Here is an 18000-nt window from a genome sequence, read left to right as displayed (position 1 = left end):
GGAGGGCTGAGAAGGGCAAAAGTGGATCTGAGGGATGGTCAGTGGAAAGTAACCAACATAAGTATAACCCTCAGGATTTTTAAGGCATCCTATCTGTCCAGCTTTAAAAATAAGGTTTGAGTCTTCCTTTTAACTTACTCATGAGTCACTGAAATATCCTACACTATGTTGATGTTATGGTAATTCCAATTGGCAACAAGTTCTATATAGGCCCAGGTTTTGATCAGGTATATATTTGACTGTAAGCAGCAAAAAAACTAGTGACTTTATTTATTTATTTATTTTTACAATGACTTTAATAAGGTGGGATTCACCCACACAAAGGGCTTCCCAAGTGGTGCAGAAGTAAAGAATCTGCCTGCCAATGCAGGAGGCAGAAGAGACAGGGGTTTGATCCCTGATTCAGGAAGATCCCCTGGAGTTAGGAAATGGCAATCCACACCAGTTGCCTGGAAAATTCTTGCCTGGAAAATTCCATGAACAGAGGAACTGGTGAGCTACAGTCCATGGGATCACAAAGAGTCAGACATAACTGAGTGACTTCCCACACACACTCACACATACACACCCATAAGAAGTTTGGAGGTAGTAGATTGCTGGCATTGTCAGCATTCAGGGACATTGGAGCCAGAGTCAGCCATCTGGGGGGCTTTTAATTGATGTGTTTTACCTCAAGGTTGCAAGAAAGCTGCTGCAGCTCCAGACATCATACCTTCAAGGAAAGAGGAAGGCAGAAAGGAAAAGAGGAATGCCAGTTGCATCTATCCATTTTTATCAGGAGAGCAAACACTTTCCTAGAAAGCTCAGCCAAATTCTACCTTTGTTTCACTGGCCACAACTACAGTACACTTCTAACTATAAAAGAGGCTTTGTAAGCACATAGTTAGGCAAGTGTTTTTTGCCTTTAATAAAATCTGGCTTCTGGCAGCAAGCAGGAAGTGAGGAGATATTTAACAGGCAACTGAAAGTGTCTGCCACAGTGAAATATCATTCATATATTTTATGGTTTATTACATTAGCTACTCAAAAGAAACCCATTCATACTCATTAAACATTAGATAACAAAAAGAAATGCTCATTTACTCTTACTTCTCTAGTGAATAAGCCAAAGAGGTAGTGAGCCTGTCATCTGAAAGACATTTTCAACTAACATCAACCCATTTCTTACAGTAGATGGGAGAATGGGAGAACTGATTTAAAAGTAATATCTCAACTTACAAATATGATGCTGTCCTTCTCAAGATAATTATGTTGTATTCTTGAATCTTAGTCCTTAGTAGGGCTTATATTTAGTACTAATATATTTGTTTCTCAAAACTAGCCCAATTATGCTGTTAGTGAATTCGTATTTAATTCCCAAATATACCCACTTCCACATCATCTCTACAAGACTATGTGATCTACTGATTGCTATGCAAAGATAGTGGCACTAGGATTTTAAAATCTGATTCAGTAGAGGTTTTATTATCATTAGAAATATTGAACAAGATGTTCCTGGATGTACCATTTTGATCAGTTACAAAAGATAACATGCTATAGACCAAGAGATATTATACTCTAATTACTGCCTTCTATTCAGTGATCCCACTGCTCATGTTAATGAATAGCTGCCAAGTAATAGTCATTTAACAGAGAAGGGAGCACAGAAACCACATTTCAGACTTCAATATGGCAGTGATCCATCCCCCTTGTACAAACCCAGCATGGTGTATGACCTTGAGTTGCTTTCATTTCAGTGGTTTTTTATTTTTTTAACCATTGTTTTATTCTGCATTGCATCTATTATTCATATGAATCCTAGGGCAAAGCTAATTTTCCTGCCACATCACCTTGTTCTCTCACACAAACTTTCTGGCCACTTCTTCCCCAGAGCACTCTTGATGGAAGCATTTGTTATACAATCAGTCTACAATGTGGGCTTAACTTGGCACTGACTCACAATGGGGAAGGAAAATCGCATTTTATAGTGCCTGAGTTTAAAATCTGAACAATTCAGGTACATCCAAAACACTGAGACAATGACATTTCAAAGGCAGCCTGGTACAAAACACTAGATGATATTCAATTTAGTCAGACTGTTTTATGCTTTAGTTCATCAGTATTGTTGACATATAACAGAAAAGGATTCCATGGCCATAGTGAGCCCCAGTAGACTGCAGACTATAACTCTTGTAATGCTTTAAAAATTAAAAGTTTGAAATGGAGCTGGATGATTAAGAAAGTCAGTCCTTCGTATATTAATATTATAGACACAAAACCCTCAGGCATCTCCTGAGATGTTTCCTTAAAACACAGCTGGTAGGACATACCACAGTTTTCCCTCTTTTTCTTTTATCCCTTCCTCTGTCGTACTGATGAGCACATGGGTTGAGCTCTTAGCACCATCTTGGATTATGAGGATAATTGGATCTTAGGGATGGTGGAATAATGAATTGAAAGCAGCTTAGGTGCCTGAGGACTTCAAGGACCAGCTCTGGACTTTCTACTCTGGAATTCCTATGTGAAACTGAAACAAGCTTCTATCTTGTGGGTCTTTATCACTCATTGTCAAACATGACGCTAGCAGTTACAAGCTCAGGTAATAACAAAAACAACGGCTAATATTTATTGACCTCTGACTTTGTTGGATAGTGTGCTGGGCACTTTATTTGTGTTCGCATCTTCAACCTTCACAACAACCTGATGAGGCAGGTACTATTTTACAGAGGAGAAAACTAGAACTTGAGAAAGATAATTAACTGACCAAGGTGATGCAGCCAGTGAGTGGTAGAAATGGGACTCAAGCCCAGGCATCTGACTCCAGCATCCATGCTTAGGACATTAACCATGGTGGAGGGCATCTTTATAACTATGACTCCTTCCTCTACATAGAACATCTATCTCATTTTGAGCAATATTTATGTTTGCCTCAGTTTTTGGAGCTCCCCTACTTCCAAACATCCTACTTGTTCAACAAATGTTTACTTTAATAGATTACAATACTCTGTGTTATCCCAAGGTTAAGGAAGACAAGTGAAATTTATTCTGATGGAATAAATATCAGAATGTATGCATGTAATTGTCTTGTGCTCTGTAGCAAAAGACATAATTTCATTCTGCTAAATGCTGCACAATAGGGAAAAAAAAGTGAAGGATAGAGACAACATCTTGAGGAATGATTCAGTAAGGAAGGATGTGGTCAGAGAACAACCTGAATTCAGTACTGTTTCAATACAATCTTCCACAACGACGTATTTAAAGTACTTTATAGATCAGTAGCTTAAATTATTTTTTAAAAAGCAACTGTCATTATCCATAAGAAGAAAATATATTTACTCCATACTTAGGGTGGCTGATACTTAAGGTCATTTTATGCAAATGATGTTTTTGTTGATAAAGTCAAGGACAAGGAAACTCAGTTTCTATGTAAGTACTAGACTTTTTTTTGGACCCTGGGCTTTTAAATGTAATTATGATATTGGAATGTCGAAAGAGAAGTATACATGAAGGATGAAGGAGATTGGAATTAACCCTTTAACCTTATTCCACATGACTAGAACCTCATATCAAATGCTAGTTTCACAATTTAAGACTCAGAATTTTGAGATAGGAGGAAGTAAAGAAACCATAGTCCAGTGCCTTAAATTACAGAGGGAAAGAGGTCCAGTAAGCACCTGGTCAAGATTACACAGTAGGAAGAACGACAAGTAGAAGTCAGAATCCCGAATCCCTAATCGGAGCTCCATCCTTTAAGCCATATGGCTCATGAGAGACACAGAAAGCTTGGAGAGCCTCAGAAAAGGCTGAGGGCTGGAAAACAGTATAATGAAAGGTCAGAGGATCTGGGATTATTTACCTTAAAAGGAAGAGACCAAAGAAATGATTTAATAATTTCTCAGTGCAAAAAAAAAAAAAAAGCCCAAAACAAAACAAACAAAAACCAACCAACAATCATTTTATCTCTCCTAATGAGACAAATAATAAAGGTTTTCTTCACAGTGTTGCCCATGCTATTCTTTCTGTTTTAAACATCATTTTCCTTTACTCCCCACCTACCCAAATACTGGGCATCCTTGGTGGATCAGCAGTAAAGAATCCACCTGCAATGCAGGAGACACAGGTTCAGTCCCTGGGTCTGGAATATTCCCTGGAGAAGAAAATGGCAACCCACTGCAGTATTCTTGCCTGGGAAACCCTGTGGACAGAAAAGCCTGGAGGGCTACAGTCCATGGGGCCGCACAAGAGTCAGACATGACCTAACAATTAAACAACAGTCCAAATACAACTTCATGTCAATGTCATTAGACAAGGCCTAGATCTTTCTAAACCTTCCCCAGATGAGTCCACTAACACTGAACCTTATTTTCTCAGGTTTCCTCCTTTAGCACCTATGGTTTGGACGCAAAGATGGACACATGCACTGTCATCATGACTAAATGTTTCACTGGGGTGTTTCTCCTTTGGAGAAATCTATTCTAATCCTTCAGCTCTTAATCCTCCTGTCATGTAAACTTCCACGGAACTTCTATCGTGGTTAGGGTTGAGCTTAGAATAGAAACTCAATGCTTATATAATTTAATCAATTCAGGGCATTGCAATTTATGTTAAATATAAAATATATTTTTCTAATGATGAATTAAGTAATATTTATGTAATCATTATGTAATATGCTAATTATACTGTAAACTTTCTTAAAACCAAATATATTATCTACCTGCAAAATTTAAGGTCTGAAGGTTCAAGGATGGACAGATGAACCACAATCCTTTCTCAAATATGAGCCCTATGATTCTGTCATTATCTACACTGAATTAAACAATATGTACTCTAGATCTCAAGGTTTCAGCTATCTCCAACATTGACTCAAACCGTTGCAAAGTCAAACTGATGAATTAATCGATGAGATATTTGTAATAAGTTTTCAGTGGCACAAAAATAAACTGAACAGCTGATTCAATAATCATGTGATTAGAATGTTCCAATTCTATCCAATTAATGAGAACCACGTGCTAGAAGCCATATATATTGCTCTGATGTCACAAAAGATGAAGGATTATAGATGCACTTACCTTTCATGGATCTATTACCTCTAGTATTTATACAATATGAAGGTTTCATAAATTTTTCTGGAGACAATTTTTTCAATTTTCTTACTTGTACTCATGCATTTAGTAAAGTAACTGGTATACTAGAGAAGAGAAGATATCACTAAATAACCTTGGCAGATGAAGAGAAGAAAATCCTTTACAAGAGACCAACTTGCTGCATATTTTAAAAGATCACTCTTACAGATCTCTATGGCTGTTTTAACTGACATCACTCTCGTCTCATGCTTCCAAGAGTTTCACCTTCACTATAAAACATATGCATGTGGATTTGCCCTTTTATTAGCATGTCAATCTATTAATATAACAAATATGATATTTGAGATAACGAACTACCTGATCTCCAGTGGAGATCATTAAAATGTTGCCTCTCAAATTGCCTTCCTAAGGGGCAGACCTCTTTAAAAAATTGATGGGAGTCATGAATTGAATTTGTGAAATTTGTAGAATCTCCTTTCAGTAACAGCTATAAGTTTCCTATAGACAAAGATGGTATTTGGCTCACTCTGAGAGGCTTCCTTGTCTAATAATGTGAAATATAATACAATTTTAGAATAAGAAGGCCTTTAAAATGTCATTTTAGAATGACATTTTAAATGCTTAATGAAAAGCAAGAACCTAAGTGTCTTTGTCACTGCAACTTATTTCAAGATTCTACTTCGCCTGATTTAGGGTCACTTGAAAAACAGTCAGATTGACAGCAGGATTTGAAAAGTGGCAGGGTCTGGAATAGACAGTCCTTCCAATGCCAAGGTAGATCCACAGTGAAGTTAACGAGGTTGACCCTTTGGGGCTCTCGCTTGCACAGGTCTATGAAGGCAAGAAGCTATGAATGTCCCACTGTCCTAGGAGGGGCCAGCAAGCCAGGTGCTAATCAGAAAGCATTTCTATGTGTTCATTTCTGGTAAGTTGGCCCAAAGAGATCTCTGAATCTTCAAGCCTTCCCTAATTTGTTGTGATTTACTTTTTTTTCATTTTAATTAAGATCTCTTTTATAACTATATTTGTTTTTTTCTTAGAGGGATCCCAAAGTCATGTGAATCTCAGGCCCTATAAAACCTAGATTTGCTCCTGCCCAGCAGCAAGAAGGATTTCATTACAAAGGAAATTTGTTGCAAAGAATTTTTTTAACTGACATTTTCTAACAGTTCGATTAGCTACACTAAGCCCCTCAAAGTAATTTGTGTGAAGGTAGCCAAATAGTCTGCATAAATCATCATTTGGATACTGGGAGTTAATGATGTGACACGAAGCCTCAGGGATAAACGAGAGCCCTAATTTAGATGTAGCACCACAGACTCTTAAAACAATAGGTGGATCAGTGTAACAAAAATGACCAAGCAGATGTTAATTCCCATCTTATTACCAAGTAGGAAACTCCTACAGAGATTGCATGAGGTTCTGACACACCTCAAGTAAAAATTAGGGGCAAAGACATAATCTGCCCTATGTCACAATAATCAGTACTGAGGCTGAAAAGAAGAGCTTCATTTGGGGTCTTCAGAATTGCAATTCAGGAGACACAGACTCTGGTAAAACTGTTTAGAGTGGTCCCGGAGAATAGAAAGTGTCTGGGGCTTATCAAGGCAAAAGCCACAAGGTTGTTCAAAAATTGTGACTGATTCTGATGCAAGAAAGGAAATATTTGTCTTTAAGGGACAGGCTGTCACAAATTATTTTAGAGTAAGTAAGGGCTTCCCTGGTGCCTCAGTTGGTGAAGAATCTGCCTGCAATGCAGGAGACCCAGCCAGGTTCAATCCCTGGGTCAGGAAGATGCCCTGGAGAAGAGAAGTAGTGGAGAAGGGAAGCAGTGAGAAAGCTACCCACTCCAGTATTCTTGCCTGGAGAATCCCATGGACAAAGGAACCTGGTGGGTTACAGTCCATGAGGTCACAAAGAGTCAGACACAACTGAGCAACTAACACTTTCACTTTCAAGGGTCAGATACATATCTTGAGTTTTGGGGCTGATGTTCCAGATGCCTATGTTAAGATAAGAAGTGGTCCAAGTTCAGATTTCATCTGGGCTGAGCAGTGCTTGAGTCACACTTCTTCAGTGGCCTCTCGGGTCTATTTCAGATGGCTCTCTTGTCAACGCTGACTCCATTTTGCTTCTCCTTTTACTTGAAACCTCTCTGCGAAAACTGAGTTCAGACAGACTGAAAAAATTCAGCAGTCAGTGCATTCCATGACAAATAATATGCTGCAGAGACTCAAGTCAGCGTGACAAAAGGAAAAAAAAAGGTATCAAAGAATCACTAGTCCCTCTGAACATCATACATTGTGCTGACTCTATTCTGCTGAGCTAAGGCATCACAACTTGAACATGGATCCACTTCTGAGTCACTGATACTTGTCACTTATCCTGCAAGAGGTGGGCTAAGAGCACATAAATTGACAGCACTCAATTAGGAAAAGAATATTTCTCTCACTTTTTTAGCTTCATGACTTACTAACATGTCCTATACTTCAGAAAATTCACCAACATTACTAGCAAGGATATGACAGTTCTCCACTGGAGTTAAGATGGTTGTTGTTAAAAATAAATCATTTTAAGGTAACTTTCATCATCTGAATGAGATAAACTTTCTCAATATTTAAGGTAAATCTTTTAAAAATATTCCCCACAAAACTTAACAAGTCAGAAGACAGTCTCTCCCAAGGAAACAAGTACAGCTCCTGGGTCTAATGGGTAAAGGCAACGGTGGTGGGAGATGGCGGGTGGGGAGAGGTGGAGACAGGAAGCCAGTAGATCAAGGTTAAAGCTTGTGAGAAGATTCACACAGACACAAGACTTTCTCAGGAGAAATTAGTCTTTAGCCAACACCTTAGGACAGCAGTACCCCAAATACAGCTGTCGGCCTCTGAGGGTCATTGAAGTTACTTTCGAGTGTAAACTTAACAACTGTTTTAATAATAATACTGAGACATTGTCTTTTTCACTGTGCTGTTTTGCATAGATGGTACAAAAGCAATGATGGGTAAAGCTCTTGGTGACTAAACACGAATCGAGGCAATGGCTCCTAAGTGTACCAGTATCATGCACTAGTTCCTGTGAAATCAGTGCGCTATGATAATGTACATTGTACTTCACTGCCACTCACTGGCAGGAGGGGAAAAAAAGCCAGAGAACAGTTTCACCTTACAATGGCTGTTGCGAAGGAATACAAATTATTAACTTTATTAAACAGCAGTCCTTAGATGTACTTGATTTTTTATAATCTGATGAAACGGGAAGTGTTCAAAAAGTACCTCCGCTACACACTGAAGTATGATGGCTGTCTCAAAAAAAAGGACGTGGACAGTTGCTTGAGTTGTGAGCTGAACGAGCAACTTTTTTCAGAGACTGCCATTTTTACTTGATTCGGTGAAGAATCATATTTCTTTAGACATGAGTATTTGGCAGAAACTTTCTCAACAATGAACCAGTGAGACTGTCACTTCAAGGAAAACAACTGACAGTTTTGTTGCCAAGGATAAGATTCAAGATTTGCAGTGAAAATCAGAATTTTAGAAAAATTGTATCTACCAGTGTAAGCCTGGCAGTTTTTCAATGCTCAAAGACTTTTCTGATGATTAGCAACATTAACAGATAAAATATTTTACACTGTATAATAAAATATGCCAACATTTGAGAGAGCTGAATAATTCAAAGAATCAATATTCCAAATGACCAATGCATCATGTTATAAAATGCATCATCACAAAATATATGGGTAAAATATCAATTCAAAGCACAAAATAAACCAATAAATTTTAATGTAACAGAATTTGAAAAGTTCATGGATATGGTTTCAGATTCTATGATGCAATTCACCTTTAAGAAACTAGTATTTGGTGTTGCATCTAAGAATAGCCACAAACTATTTAAGAAAGTTATTAAAATACTCCCTTTTCCAAGTATTTAACTGAGATTTCTTAAAACATATCAACCAAAACAAGACATCACAACAGCTTGGTAGTGTATTTAAAATATGTCCACAGACTCTCTGATAATCCTGTTCTCAAAAGATGTATTCTGAGGGTCAGACTTTTTTTTTATTTAAGTATAATTGACTTACAATATTAATTTAGTTTCAAGTAGACAGCTGAATTGAGACAGCAAAGTGATTCAGTTATACATATATGTAAATCTACTCTTTTTCAAATTCATTTCTGTTATAGGTTATTACAAAATATTAAGTATAGTTCTCTGTGCTATGCAGTTAAGTCCTTGTTGGTTATCTGTTTTACATATAGTAGTGTATATATGCTAATTCCCAAAATAGATGAAAATGAAAGTGTTGCTTAGTTGTATCTGACTCTTTTTGATCCCACAGACTGTAGTCCACCAGGCTCCTCTGTCTGTGGAATTCTCCAGGAAAGAATACCAGAGTAGGTTGCCATTCCCTCCTGCAGGGGATCTTCCTGACCTGGGCACCAAACCTAGGTCTCCTGCACTGCAGGCAGACACTTTACCATCTGACCCACCAGGGAAGCCCACGTTAATCCCAAACTCTTAACTTATTACTTGTAGACTTTTTATGATGGCCATTCTGACTGATGTGAGGTGATACCTCACTGCAGTTTTGATTTGCATTTCTCTAACAATTAGCAATGCTGACTATCTCTTCATGTGCCTTTTGGCCATCTGTATTTCTTCTTTTCTGAGGGTCAGACTTAATGATTCATTTCTAGCAAGCAGAATGTGACAAAAGTGACAATGTGTGACTTAGTTCAGAAATGCATTGTGGTTTCCTCCTTGCTCTCTCTCAGAAAACCTGGGAGAAGCCAGTTGCCACCTTGCGAGGACACCAAAAGATCTGAGAATCTTAGCCTTCAGTGACAGGAAAAAGATCAAGCCAGATGTCTGCATCTTGACTATGTGAGGCGAATATTCCCTTTAGGTAACTTCAAGACTCAACTACTGCCCAGGCTTCTTGAGGGCCATGGATAATGTATTATATTGGGAGTTGGCTAAATTCAGCTCACTGTCTGCTTTTACAAATAAAGATTTATTGGAATGCAGCCAGGTCTGTCTGTTACATATGCTCTATGGCTGCTTACAACAGCAGAGGGGAAGTTGTCACAAAAACGCCATGGCATACAACCTGAAAAGCTGAAAACAGGAATTATTTGGTCACTTACAGAATGTCTGCTTGCACTTGTACTACATCCGTGTTCTTCAATTTGCCCTCGTGGTACTCATTTTCCCACTGAAATTTCAAGGTATGACTTTTTCAAGGAATCAGAACCTTTCTCTTCTCTCCCTCTTATCCTTGTCTAATCAACACCACAGATGAGTGACTGATTAGTGTGAGAGGGTTAATATTCCAAATGCCGTAACACTGATGATTAGTTTTCAACTTATAAATTTTGAGGGGACACAAACATTCAGTCTATAACAGTAATCAAGGAATTTTAATACCATATAAATTTGGTACCCACCACCATCCATTTAAAAATAGATAAAAGTGCCCTTAAACTGAAAATTTACATCTTCCTTTCTATTTGAATCTGTTCTTCTGGTCCACATATCTTCCCTGGCAACTAAATTTCACAATGTATTTTTTTAATCACAAGTTCTTTATTTATCACCCTCACTCAAGAAACATAAAGAGTTTCCCCCTGAACAGCATAGGTCTAAACAACACAGGTCTACTTACACACGGAATGTTTTCAATGTACTACAGGTTCAGGTGTTGACTGAATCCCAGGATGAAGAACCACAGACATGGAGAAACAGTGAGTAGGGAGGGCCAACTGTAAGCTAAACTCAAATGTCTGTGGGGAGAGGTGGTACCCCAATCTTCCATTGTTCAAGGTCAACTGTATACAAACTTAAGTTTTAATGTAAGTTTTATATTTTCTGTGAGCATAGGGCTCTAAGTGTTAAAATTTTTCTTATAAATTAATTACTATTATAATTATTATTAATGTATAACTGATGATTTTAATATATTAAAGCTTTTTACCAAAACATACATTTATTTTAATTTTTATACATAACTATTAAACATACAAGCTAACATTTCTTGAAAGTCCTCCTAATAAGGTTAATATGTGTGCTCTGACACTCGGTCATGTCCAACTCTTTGCAACCCCCATGGACTGCCAAGCTCCTTTGTCCATGGGATTACCGAGGCAAGAATGCTGGCGTGGGTTACCATTTCCAATTTGAGGGGAGTTTCCTGACCTAGGGATTGAACCTGTGTCTCTTGCATCTCCTGTGTATTGGCATGCAGATTCTTTACCACTAGTGCCACCTGGGAAGCCCAGTGAGGTAAATAAGAACTTTTTTCTAATTATTTCATCCACAGGTGAATTTACTTGTTTCTAGATTAAGTTATAGCAAATATAGGCCATCAGTTATATTCCTATTTCCCACAGTAAGATCTGGGATCAGTGAGGTACACATCTTTCTCTTATGTAGTACGAGAAAGGGTATTACAAATGCTTGTGAATTCTCAAGGTGGTCAATTTAAGAAAAATACTTGATATAAAGTTGAAATTTTCCTTAAGACTTTTATTTTTTTTGCACAAGTTCTCTCTTGGGAAGTCTTCCTGTATCTTATGGGCACTGAGTTTGAAGCCCACTGGAGTGAGGACCCCTGAAATCTCAGAGGGGGAAAGACAGTAGTGAGGACAAGAGCAGATGATCAACCGTGAAAAGCTATAGGGCCTCTGGGTGGGAGAGCTGGATGAAATTAAGTGGAAGTTCATGATGCAGTAGGTAAAGGAAAACCAAGAGGACAAGAAAATGGGAAATAAAATTTGTTTTAAGAAGAAAACTAGAGAAAGGCAAGATGGGAGTTTTTGCACACTGGGCAGGGGCAGGGGGCAGGGGGTGGACCACAGTATGGCCAGAAGGGTCTGTTTTTTCAACATCTTCTTGATGATCATCTACTCCAGCTCAACTCTATCTTGTTCACGACTGTGAACAAGCTCCTGGCACTAGGGAGGTGCTCAAAAAGGTTGTGCTGGCTAACAGACCATATTGAAGAGGTTTAAACTGCAAGGCGCTATTCCAGGAAAACATTCTCTACCTACCTGCCTTGACTATCCATGCAAGAGGTGAAAATACAATTACTACCCTTATAGTTTTTACAGCACCACTTCCCAATTAATGTCACATGTGCTTTGTACAGAAATCTCTTCTGGAGGTTTTCTAAATGACATTTTAGCATATGAAAAAATAGAGCCCTCTCTGCAATAGCAGTCCTGTTGGATCTGTGGCTCTTCCCTCCCATCCCCCTTCAGGGTTTGTGGGAATCTCATGCTTTCCTATTCTGTACACATAATACTCTGCTCATATTTATTGTGCTGAATCAAAATCCAACCCTGGTTTCCTCTCTTCTTGACCTTACAGCACATGTGCTCAAGATGCCTATTTTCCCAGGCTGCTGATTGCTGATTCGTCCTCACCTGGATGTCTGGGGCGGTGGTGCCCACACACCAACTCTCCATTTGACAGTCAGCACCACTCACACAACACAGCACACAGCACTGCTGACGGGGATTGCTCTGAGTAAAGCCGCAAAATAATGCAAAGAGCGCAGCAGATGTGTTTGGCTCAGAAACATCTCAGTAACAATTTTCTTGCAGATGGTCAACTCATGCATTGTTAAACTATCATACGTCGGGGTTTTTAACTGTTTTTCCACAAGAGCAAATATATTTTCATCATCTGAAGGCTCATGCCCAAGTAGATTTTCCCAATGGTATTTGAGGGTTGGACTGAGGCATGGACAGCAAAGTTATTGGCACACACTGGGAATTTCCAGTGCCAGATATTATGGGGTAGAATTCAGCCCAAATATTTCAGCTTCCTCCACTCACCCTCCCTCCCAAACTTACTTCTTGCTAATTCTTTTGAAATTAGCTTTTCTAGACTAACACCCCAAAGTTGCCCTTTTGTTGTTATGAAATTGCAAACCACTTCAAGGCAAAGCCGCCTCTGAGAAGTACCTGAGAGGCACATTATGAACTGCAAAGCTCCCACGGAGCAATTTAAAATGATGAATATCCTTTCCAAACATCTTTTTCAAAATTGCTCATGGACTCCAGCCAGTCACAAGACAGAGATGTGGAGGATGCATTCAACTCCCCGTCTGCTTTTCACATTGCTCATCGCTGATTTATAACTCACGGTAAGTCACTTGGCCACACAAGCAGAGCTGACGGGCAAGCACAGCCCCCAGCAGATACAGTGTGTAGCTAAGAAAGAAAAGATGGGTCCCTGGCATTATTTTTTCTTTCTCCTACCTGCACCCTGATGTGACTCACTGATATTCCGAGAAGAGTTCTACCCACTAGTCTCAGAAGAAGAAAAACACCAAACCCTGAGATACATTTTAGAGTTTGAGAAAATAAATAAAGCACTGTAGAGATAACTGCAGACTTCTGCTTTCATTAAAGCAGTTTCAGGGCATCTTCTCTCCCTTCAAATACAGTAGCATGTGTAAATTCATTCCTTCCTGTGTCAGGTTTCATTAACAGAATCACTTTTTTCCTGGAATGTGTGCCTCTCACTAACGAGGTGAGACACACAGACACTCCCTTTCGCACAGCCATGAGAGAGCACTGAATGTCTCGGGAGATAAAATGAAGGCTGTGGCAATGAAGTCAGGACACCCCAAGGCACGACTGATGTAATTCCCGAGCAGAACTGCCAAGCGGGCAGACAAGAGGGCCATCTTACGCTGCCATGTTAGCTCAGCCCCACTTGCTATGAGAGCTGAAGGGTAACAGAAACTACGCCAGGTCACGCTCTGGAGCCGGCAGAAGGCAGACTGTGAAGGGCACGCTGGCCGCCATCCTGGCCACGCTGACCCCCGCACTCTCCATGCTGGCTGACCAGCAGGACTTCCCCCATGGGAATGTTCCATTAGATTGTCCCTTAGACTGTCCCCGGGACCTCTCACTGCCATTTTCTATCATCCCCTCCACCACCCCACCCTTGTGTCCTGATTTTTCTGCCCTATAACCAGCTCATCCCTTAACTATCAGACCTCTAAGAGTTCAAATTTAAGAATGAACTCATTTAATTTGCTCAGGTGCTAATAGCTAATGCATAGAGAAATACCTCTGATCCTTCTTTCCCTCCGAGGAATAGAGCACATTTTAAACAGGGGCTTCTTATAAACTATTATCTTCTGGCCCAGAGGAAGGGTACTCCTGCTGAGAAACTTCCAGGAAAACAGGAAACCAAAGGACATCTTTGGAGAGGCAGGGCAGTGACTACTGAAGTTATAACACTGGACAGTTTTTTACTGGGTCCTGGGTCATAGCATCACTGTAATCTTTGGGATCCTTTGATCATATGGGAAGTCTTATTCCGGTTACCTCAAATAATAGTGGAGTTGTTATAAGGATATACATTGAAAAGAGAGCACCTGGAATTTCAAGGAACCCATGAATAGCTATGGCTAATCAGTTTCATAGAAATGGAAATGTAGTTTGGAAAATGGAAAACAGTTCAAATTCAAAGGTGCTCTAAAGCTTGGAGAGCAGGGGTTCATCCATTCCTTCCCCATCACGGGGACTCAGTGCCTCTGCCTTCTGCTTTCTTGCAGCAGTCAGCCAACCACCTCTTCCTCCCTCTGCATGTGCTCTGATTTCTGCTAGCTCATAACTTACGCTTGTTCATAACTTACAATTTCAGCCTACACACAGTCCCTGCTATCTCATAGCCCCTGGTGTGTGCTTTTAGCTTCTGTTCTGGGTTCTGATTGACCCACTCACATATTTCCAATTTGAATGTCCTAGAAGGAGAAGTTACCCAGATCAGTTAGCTAGCATTCTCCTTGTTGAGGTAGAGACTTTGTATCAGGACTCAGTCAAAGCATTCTTAGTTGCTAAGTATCAGTTTGGCTCATTTAAGGAAAAAATATATATTGAAAGGATATTGGATCAGAGAGAGGTTCAGAAAATGAACAGAAACAAACGGAGGCTGAGAAGCCAGAGCAGCAGCCAAGTCACACCTCCAAGTTAGCTGAGCATGGATACTCCCGCCATCACTGAACAGGAGGAGCCAGGACATGTAACCGACACTGGGGGCTGGAAGCCAAGTCTCACTCTTGTCCCCCTGCCCCTGCTGACCCTGGAACCTGAACAGTGTCACAATCACTTCCAGAAAGCACTCTCCTCATCTCACTTCTTCTGTGTGACCAAATTTCAATTCCAGGTCCAAGGGAGGGATATTTGACTGTCCAAGCCTAGGTCACATGCTCTCACCCCAGCTACACTGGTGTTGGGTGGTGATCAGAGGATGGGAAAGAGTATATGGCCTTTCAGGCTTCATGAGTGAGAGATGGGCTCTGCCTCTCACAAAGTTTCAAACAGTGGTGAGATGACCGGTGGCCAAGGAAAAAAAAAAAAAATGTGACCATCCATCACATGAAGACAAAACCAATAAGCTCTGCTCAGGGGGAGCAGAACAGGGCTCCTCACTCAGTGGGGGCTGTGGGCAGGTTGAGTACTTTGACTGGCCAGCCCAAGACAATCTCATGACCACAAAAGCACAGGGGATTCTTTCACATGCACTGTTTGAAGCCTCACAAGGCACACTCATATTCAAAGTAGGTATTTATATATCAGTCTGCCCGGTTGAACTGTAAGCATTTTAGAAGACTTTGGCTTTATTTTTATCTCCCTAGTGCCTGGGGCACTGCTTGGCATATAGCAGATGCTCAAAAATGTCTGTCAAATTTAATAAGACTGTGGTCCAGGAATTTTTCCACAGCATTAGATAACATAAATTTCTTCACGCTTTGGGGGAATACTATGATTTAAACAAGCAAATAAACAAAAAGGACTATTCACACTTCATGAAAGAGCAAAAGAAGTAAGAATTTTTATGACCCACAGTCTTCTCTGAGTTATCTTAGTTTTACAGGGCATAGATATCTGAAATTGTGGCAGATGGAAAGGGGGAACTGCCTGAAAGAAGAGAGATGGAGGCATGAGAGAGAGGACACAGTTTGAGAAGGAATCATTAGAAGGGGGGCAGAAATGAAGGAATTAAGGAAAAGAGGGAGAGAATCTGGGAATATTAGACACAGAATGTAAGATTCCTGATAACCTAGAAGGAAATTAGAGAATGGACAAAGTAATTCTGAATGCTGCTTTGATAGTAGCAAGGAAGAAAAGACAGAGCTAATATTTTTAAGCATTTATTATATGCAGGACAATTGCTAGGAACTCTGTCTGTGTGTGTGTGTGTGTGTGTGTGTGTGTGTGTGTGTGTGTGCATGCGTGTGCAAGCTCACACACACATTTAACCCTCACAACAACATAACTATGTGGACACTATTATTTCCATTTTATAGATAAGGAAATTGAGGCTTAGAGAAGTTAAGCGATTGGCTTAAATCACAGAGGTAATAAATGAGAGCATCAGAATTTAATGACTTTCCATCTGATTTCCAAATTCCACGCTTTTTATAAAAACCATTCATCTGTCTCTGAATAAGGCAGAAAAGGGTTGGGAGAAAGACAGGGTGATCATGCTTGCTAGAAGCTGGTACTATGTCTCTAAACTGTGCCCACAAACTCCCAGGACCTTGAATGGTGCCTAACCTACTTTTGAAGACAAATTTGACAATTAACATTTTCTAAATCATTTGTACATGAAAATTTTTAAAAATTAATATAAGAGAAGCTTTGCCTCTCACATCAATTTTGAAACAGTTTATGTAAATTTGTTACAGCAGCCCTAGGAAACCAAGTTCAGGAAACATCAAGAAAATCCTCACAGATTATTTATTTCTTACTTTGTATTGAAATACAATTGGTTTATAACAAAGCAATGATTTCATGGATGTTACTGCTTATGAGGAGGCTAAGTAGAAATCTAAGTACCTAAAAGACCAAGTGGTAGGTGGATGTAGGGCAATTCATGAAAGTAGCATGTGGACGGTAAAGTTTAGCATACAAAGGCAAGTGTGTTGAGAGAGAAGCAAGTCTCAGAATATGCCCTCTGGATAGTGCAACTCGTTCCAGCATCCTGCTTTTTAGATCCTATATGCAAAGAGTCACATAGAAAAGATGAACATATGGACAATTTCCCTGGAGAAGGAAATAGGAGAGATAGAGCCTTTGCTCTCTTACCAAAGGAGTTAAGCTTGCCACCCGCACGGGCCTCTACCTGGAGAACCACGAACACGGGCACAGCTACCGTGACCCCAGGAGCTGGGCGCTGGTAGGTGGCAGTATCTGGGCAAGTTCACATGGTCACTGAGGCTTGAGCAGCATCTTTTTATATTGATTTGTGCTCCTGGCCATCTCATCAGGGAGATGATGCCAAGGTGAATGCAGCCGGGCAGGCAGAGCAGGGACCAGAGGCCACGCCAGGGACACCTCTCAGGGCTTAGCCCTTCGCAGGCCATAGAGGCCAGAGGGCCACCTGGGTTGTTGACTGTCAAAGTGGAAGAGACCTCTGACATCAAATAATTCAAGCCTCTCGCTTTCCAGTTGAATAAAAAGAGGAATCCAGAGTCACTGCCGGAAGGTCACAGGGCTGAGTGGTAACCGTGTTAGGCATACCAGGTAAAGGCTCCCTGTACAGAGTTCTTTTAAGATGTGTGACTCTCTGAGCCAGTGGCCCAGTAGGGAGTTTCTATGATTGCCTGTTTCCCTGTCTCCCTGTCTCCCTGTCAGTGAGGGAAACTGCAATCCTATTCATCTCACCTGATGATCTGGCAAAGGTCTTGGAGGGGGGAAGAAGAAAAACGCTGGAGGAGAGAGGTCTGAGGCGAGGCCCGTCACAGGACCGGGCGATGCCCCCCACGCAGCTCAGACTGGGCTTCCTGTGATGCTCCGAGACTCGTGGTTTGGAGTGGGGGCCGTGTGGGATTCATAAAAGGGGAAGAATTGGCAGAAAGTAGATGCTTTTGCTTGCAGAGAAAGGTCCCCAAGTCCCCAGAGAACTGCGTTGC

The 18000-nt window shown here is 40.3% G+C and overlaps 1 long non-coding RNA gene across 1 annotated transcript; it reads left to right on the top strand.

Moving 5' to 3' along the window:
* The first annotated feature begins 7010 nt into the window (after positions 1–7010).
* LOC110136335 (uncharacterized) lies at positions 7011–13414 on the top strand. The gene is made up of 3 exons (XR_002313609.2): positions 7011–7327; positions 10756–10807; positions 12432–13414. It is a non-coding gene; the product is annotated as an uncharacterized lncRNA (long non-coding RNA).
* Positions 13415–18000: the final 4586 nt, after the last annotated feature.

The sequence above is a fragment of the Odocoileus virginianus genome, chromosome 8 (assembly GCF_023699985.2).
Source record: "Odocoileus virginianus isolate 20LAN1187 ecotype Illinois chromosome 8, Ovbor_1.2, whole genome shotgun sequence".
Classification (NCBI taxonomy): Eukaryota; Metazoa; Chordata; class Mammalia; order Artiodactyla; family Cervidae; genus Odocoileus; species Odocoileus virginianus.
This window is presented reverse-complemented; position numbering and strand designations above follow the sequence as displayed.